The sequence below is a fragment of the Micropterus dolomieu genome, linkage group LG13 (assembly GCF_021292245.1).
Source record: "Micropterus dolomieu isolate WLL.071019.BEF.003 ecotype Adirondacks linkage group LG13, ASM2129224v1, whole genome shotgun sequence".
Lineage (NCBI taxonomy): Eukaryota > Metazoa > Chordata > Actinopteri > Centrarchiformes > Centrarchidae > Micropterus > Micropterus dolomieu.
The window spans coordinates 1,795,494-1,802,405 of record NC_060162.1 but is presented as its reverse complement, the minus strand read 5'-3'; positions in this window follow the sequence as shown (position 1 = coordinate 1,802,405).

Here is a 6,912-nt window from a genome sequence, read left to right as displayed (position 1 = left end):
ATACCATTTTACTGCTTTACTGTCATTATTTCAATTTATTCTTCACTTGTTTAATAATAAAGACTGACTTGATTCCAAAGAAACCTCCTACTGATCCTTTGCTGGCCCCGGAGATTCCTCCTTTTACTTATAACTCACTGCTATACTTTTTTAATGATAAATTTATTGTCACAAACACCTCCTAGTTAATTCATTCAAGTTGTATTACTTAATAAAGTCTTTAAATCAATGAAAAACACACACAATGGAAGGATGTACGCAACCCTCTTATCAGTTACATACAGACATATTTCCGGCTGGGGCGGGACAGGATGCACCCCCTCTTATCAGTTACATACAGACATCCGGTGTGGGGGCGGGACCGGAAATAGCTGTCAAAAATGAGTTTGATGGAATGTATTTGATACTTCTCTCTGTAGTAGTCAGGGCTCACATGAACATCCAAACAGGTTCTGCTTGCTGTCATCTTTCCACCTGGTCACACTGGATTCCTTCGTGATGTAAGTGATGGGGGGGACGAGATTCAGAGGCCGGTTGGTTCACATTTGTGGTTCAGACTTGAACGTCTCAGCAGCTGTTGGATGGATTGTGATGAAATCTGGTTCATCCACACAGGATTTACTGTGATAACATGTCAGTCCTCTGAATTTTCATCTAGCGCCATCATCAGGTCAACATGTTACAAAACACTTTGCTTTATGACCAAATAACTGTAGAACTGATGACATTCCCATCAGCCTCAGCTGCACGCTGTCTTTACTGGAAACTGTCCTCACCAGAAAAACATGTGTCCGTGATCGGCGTTGGGCGGCCTGCGGGCCAAAATTGACTTTGATGCCAGCAAAAATAAATAGTGGCTGGGGCTGAAATATGTAGATCTCAGTCATGACAGCAACAGTTACTCAAATAATCATGTCCTCTTTAGTGAAAGTGTGATGTTTTTTGCAGCAATGAGTTTAATTGAGAGCTTTTACTTTGAAAAAAAATCTGAAGGACATTCATAAAAAGTCTGTGGCGTGGTTGACACACGTCTGAAATAGCTGTTACTTGGCTTGAGATTTGATTCCCCTGAAGGAGAAGCGTAAGAATTTCCTCTGCCTGGAGATGCTGAGGAAATGACGAGCTCCATAGGTAGATGGATGTGGATCAGTTGCTCGGACGCACATGCTTTATTGTGAGCATGAGAAACTGTCTCTCTTAGTCAATTTAACAAGGGAGAGAAAAAAAATATTTGCAGTATGTGGGGATCAAACACACAAGCCTCCTATCAAGAGTCCTGCGCACTAATGACTAAGCTGGACAAGGGCGAGTTAAGTTGATCATGTGATCATGTTCTGTCCTGCCGTATAATGGCTTGAAAGTAATTTGCCGAGTTATTTGCCGACCCCTCATGTAGGTCGTTTGTACAGCACGTTATTTTCACACATTAATTGTTGCTGGACGCAAGTAGCCGAAGTTATTTTCAACATTACTGACTTTTGTCACGAGACTCACTTTATTTACTTTCTTTAACCCAAACCGGCGTTTTCTAAAGCTAACCAAGTAGTTTTTGTCGCCTAAATTTAACCAAACTGCGACCCTTACACATTGTTAACCACGCCTTGTCAAGTGACGTAGGACTTACGCAACGCAGTTAAGGTCCAGTAGCCTGAAGGGAAATGCTCTTATGTGTCGTTTTAGGAGGCATGAACAAACTAGTGCTAGCTTGGTGGTTTACTGCTAATTAGCTAATGTTAGCATGCTAACACACTAAACTAAGATGGTGAACCCGGTAAACATTCTCACAATTAGAAATAATTTACTGATCCCTGAGAGGAAGTTTTTTGTTACAGAAAAAGAGTAGAAATAATAATAGAAATATATAATAATAATAATGTACAGTGCAGAATAAACCAGAATACTGCACATCTTCTCAGTTTGATTCTCTGCAGGAGTCGACGGAGACTTTGACGGCCACAGGCAGGAATGACTTCCTGTGGAGAGAGTTTCCCATTGTTTTAGGCCTCTGTGGCCTCTTTCTAACTTCCTCCTCAGGTCTTTCACACTGGCTAATGGCTGACTTGACCCCTGCACACTGGTTCCTGGCTCATTGGCTCCTGGGAGGTTCCTCACAATCTTCACCTTCCTTGTCCGTTCTTTCCTCACTTCCTCCCTCAACAACTGAAATGATGACGTGGCATTGTTAGGGTTATGTGGAGAGCGTATAGGCTAGTCATTGGAATAAGAAATATTAAAATTTTGATTACACATAATTCAGTTAATGTTAGGGCAATATGTGTCACTTGGTGCTGCATGTGGCACTTCTCACGCCAGGACCCTTCCTCCTCTCGGGCTCACGGCGATGCACAAATATGTTTGGAACTTTATCAACCCTTAAGACCAGCTCTCCCAAACTTCCAGCTCCTGCAGCAAGCAACCAGAAAGGGAGAGGGGTCGTAACAATATACATACACACACACACACACAGGACATTTATACACACAGTACTGTGGAAAAGTTTAGGCACGTGGATAAATGCTGTTAATAATCTTTTTAAAAATGCACATTGATTTATTACAGTTCTAAATTTAAAAAATGCAAAATATACAGAAAAAGATATCATCCTATGTATGTTTAAACAATTATACCAAACAGATGATGATGGTGATCAAAGATGTAGGTTGAAACCTGATCATGTAGCACGGTGTCTCCCAAACGATGTTTTCCAGATGTGCTGCCAAACTCAAAGAAGCACAAAGAAACGGTCTGCGTTGAGGACCGTAGACAACGTGTAAGGAAATTTCCATCCAAGGAAATTTACTACAGCAGATTGAAGACACGTCATGCTTGTGGCCTTCACAATGGGACAATGTCCAGCAGTGTCATCAGCTCAGAGCTGCAGAAAACAGTGGGACCCTGGAACTCCCGTCTGCTGTCTGAGAAGCCTTCATCACGTTTACATTTATTCACTTAGCTGACACTTTTATCCAAAGCGACTTACAATTGCTATAGAGGTTCTGTTCTGCTATCAGAGATGGGTCACAGTGGGGAGTTGAACCTGGATCTCTCACACCAAAGGCGTGCGTCTTATCCACTGCAGGGCCTAAAAGCTAAACTATGAGCATTCACCAGCCATTTGGCTGATAGACAAGAACGTTTTGCAGCCTGCAATGATTTGGATATTATTTTACACATATATTCAACTTAAGATAATACAGTGACGTTGAAGATGTTAGGCTTGTGATTAGACTGATAAACTTTGTTCTTCATATATATAAATAAAATAAATAAATAAACTCTCTTCTCATAGGAAAAACTAATGACCCAATTGTCCCAGCTAGGGTTTTTCGATTTCCCGCTACACGCTTTAGATTTATGTCCTTTTAAAGTCCTTTGTCTAATGAGAAACAGATGCATGCAGACTCCCTCAGAGCAGTGAGTCTGATGGTGGGGAGGTTTCAGGGCTGAGCGATGTCACCGGGTGGATTCTGACAGCAATCCACATGCAGAGAGAAACCTAAAACAACATGCTACACTCACAATTGTGCAGAGGATCGGCTTTTTATTTTTTCAAACCGCCTGTAGCCTTTTACATTATCGCGATGTTGAGATAAAACATGTACCAATATGCCTAATATTGTCAGATGTAGCTTCTCTCTCTCACTATATATGTGTATATACAGTATCTCACAAAAGTGACACATTAGTGTTGCGTTGTTCAAAGAAGGTGTCGTTCATTTGACCTAAACTTGTGTATGACTCTGGAGGAACGAGAAAATTTGTTCATTTTCACACATGCGTGAATAGTCTTGGACTCTTAAGTTCACTGGTCACACGGCAGCTGCATGGACTGCATCACCACAGGAAACAGAATTGATTAGTTCACGACTCTCAACTGCGGGTCTCTGGATTTGAGTCGTTCATTTGTCGCGTGACATCTCGGCTACTGCGGAGCAGGAATGAACTAATTGTTCAGTGTCTGTCGTTCATTCGGCGGCCTGATTTACTGCCAGCGCCAGAGAATCTATTTTGTTAATTATGTGACATTTAATAAAGCATGTTATTACAGCGCCGTGATGTTTTGCTGTAGTTTTAACACAGCCGTACCGTAACTTTAGTCCTGCTAGTGTTTACAGCTAACAGCTGATGAGAGTTCTGGGCCCGCTGGAGAGTGTGTTTTATTCATTTAGTGCAGTGGTCGGCAATAGGTGGCCCGCGGGCCAGAATGCGGCCAGATTGCTTTGATAGCACAAAAATAAAAAATAATAGATCTCAGTCATGACAGCAACAGTTACTCACATAACCGCTTCCTCTTAAGTGATTGTGCCTCTAAAATAAAAGGGCAAGAACATCTTTAGCAGCAAGGCCGGAACGCACATGCAGCACATGCTTTATGTGAACATGTGCAAAAGTGTCCTTTTATTCAATTTGTTTAACAAGGGAGAAAAAAATATCTGCAATAAAATGGAAGCAATTGAGTGTCCCCTGCTGTACCGACTGAGCTAAACATGCACATAATTTAAAAATGGTTTGACTCATGGGGCTTCATAGAACGATGATAGAGAAGGTTCAAGAGGTGAATTTGTGCATTATACTTTGTCAATTAAAGCAAACCAGGCAGCCTTCTGTGTTCGAGAACTGCGCCGTGTTTTACATCCCCCACTAGAGGACTGCAGCGCCGCGATAACCAGCATAGTTCAAATGAACAAAATGACTCAAAAAAAGATTAGTTCATTTTAATGAACAAGTTTTAAAGACTCGATTCTGTAATCGGATGTCCAAAGGTGTCCACTCGGGCGAAGCATCACAAGTAGGCCTACTTTGTGATTGGCCTGTTATCCATATCACACCAACTAATATGGTACAGAGCAGACAGTGTACGGCCTACTTCTGCAAAAGCACTCCTGATGTGAACTTTAATAGTCCATTAAACAGTATATTACAATAAAAATGCTTAAATCAAACAGTTAACATATGAATTACAGAGATGGAAATTTGCCACTGTGGCTGGTGGATCCTAAAATCTACCGGCCACTTTATTGTTTTTAACCGGCAGAGTGTAAATTCATTTGAAATATAAAAAAATCAACAATACTTAAGCATGTTTATTTCATTAGGGTAAAGTCTTAAGGAAAACACTGACATTTTCTCTTTCTCTCTCATGCAGAAACATACACCATCACAGGAACCGTGAACTGGTGGAAGTTACATTTAATGAGTTGGGAAGATTGAACAAAAGCCAAAACCATTGCTCCTCTTCCTGTCCTCATCCCCATCCCTAGTTTTATGTCTCTGCTGCTCGTCAGCATCAGATTCTGAAGTTTCAGACGTGCTTCTGAGCATTCCCGGAGGCCCTCTATGCCAAATGCTAGCCTATATAGATCTGGACAACAAGGGTGCGGTCATAATCCTCTATAGAAGGACTGGATAGCTAGACAGTCAGCAGGTCACACAGGCTTCTAGATGTAAACCTCCTGTCACTCCTGCCCGCCTCTTTCACAGAGTTCAGCAGAGGCGGGTACGGTAAGAATGAGGTCGACCAGGCTTTTGACAAGTCTAAACACACGGCGAGAGAGTGCCACATCCAGATAAAAAAAAAAAAAAAGATAGCACAGGAAAAAGCAGTCCCGGAAGATACGGTTGCCCACGGCAGCAGTGGGAGATTATGATGATACACGTTAGAGGTATTTAAAGAGTTATAAATCCCCTACACTAGGGAGTTAAAAACACTTTTCTCTTCAGTCTCTAAAACACTCCTCCCTGTCTCTGCATGATCTGCTAATAGCCTTCGTTCTCACAGCGCTGGCACTTGAAGACCAGGGTGTGTGTGGCTGTATTGATTCAAACAAGATCCTAGTTAATGAACACAGGATCTAACCATTGTAGCAAAATCTTTTCTCACACACTGCTCTCAACATTCGAACAAAAAAGTTAGAAATGCATGGATTTATACACAGACACATGTTGGCCTTTACACAAAGGATTAACTGTAAGATTAACTTTCTGTCAACTTTGCTAAAACCCTACAAACACACACTCAAATCTTTCTTCGGAAGCAGTTTGGTTTTGGTATTCTCTACCACTACTATTCATTCCTGCGGCATGGCTGTAACTAGCTATGAAGTCACTGAGGTGCTGACCTCCATATTTATATGTTGGCAACCCCGTCTCAACTAAAACATAATACACCTGGTAGTACAGTTTACTTGGAAAAGGTATGAGAGAAATTTCTTAGTGAATTTGCGGCTGTTAGGATTTACACACAGAGCTGCCTGCCACGATGTTGCAGCTCTGCTTTATGAGATTTTATTGTTTGCTGTTTGTAAAGATTTTGTCCAACATGCGCTAGGGCTATGATCGGATTACGTTAATGAATTTAAGGGAGTTAAACCTATCCGTCTCATCGCCGTCTTTTCAGAGTCCCTCAGATGAAATAGGTGATTGCATACTTTCTGCTGACAACTCGAATGGCTGCCCAGAATATGAGCTAAAGGTGTGGCACTGAAGAGGTCGGCGTAGGACAACGTACACCGCTCCCAGCCATTTGCATGTCCAACGTGTGTTCTCTTAGCAATAAATCTACTTTTATGGACCGATCTAGTTTTTCAAAGGAATTGTTGTTTTATTCTTTTGTGGCTGCACGATGACATCACCGACACGGCTGGCTCAATAACAACTGGTGCCCGGATCATTGCTCTAGTATCCTGTAATGCAGGGGCGTACTGGTATAGGCAAGTATTCAGGCAGGAAATATGACTAGACCCCAGGCCACCTTGTTCACACAAACCGCTATTTTTTGTGACTAACCTTCTTATATACAGTCTACGGCAGGGGTTGTCAGAACTTGTCAGACTGCGGGCCTCTCCTCATACAAAGCTGGGGAAACGCCCCCCCCCCCCCCCCCCCCCCCCCCCCCCCCCCCCCCCCCCCCCC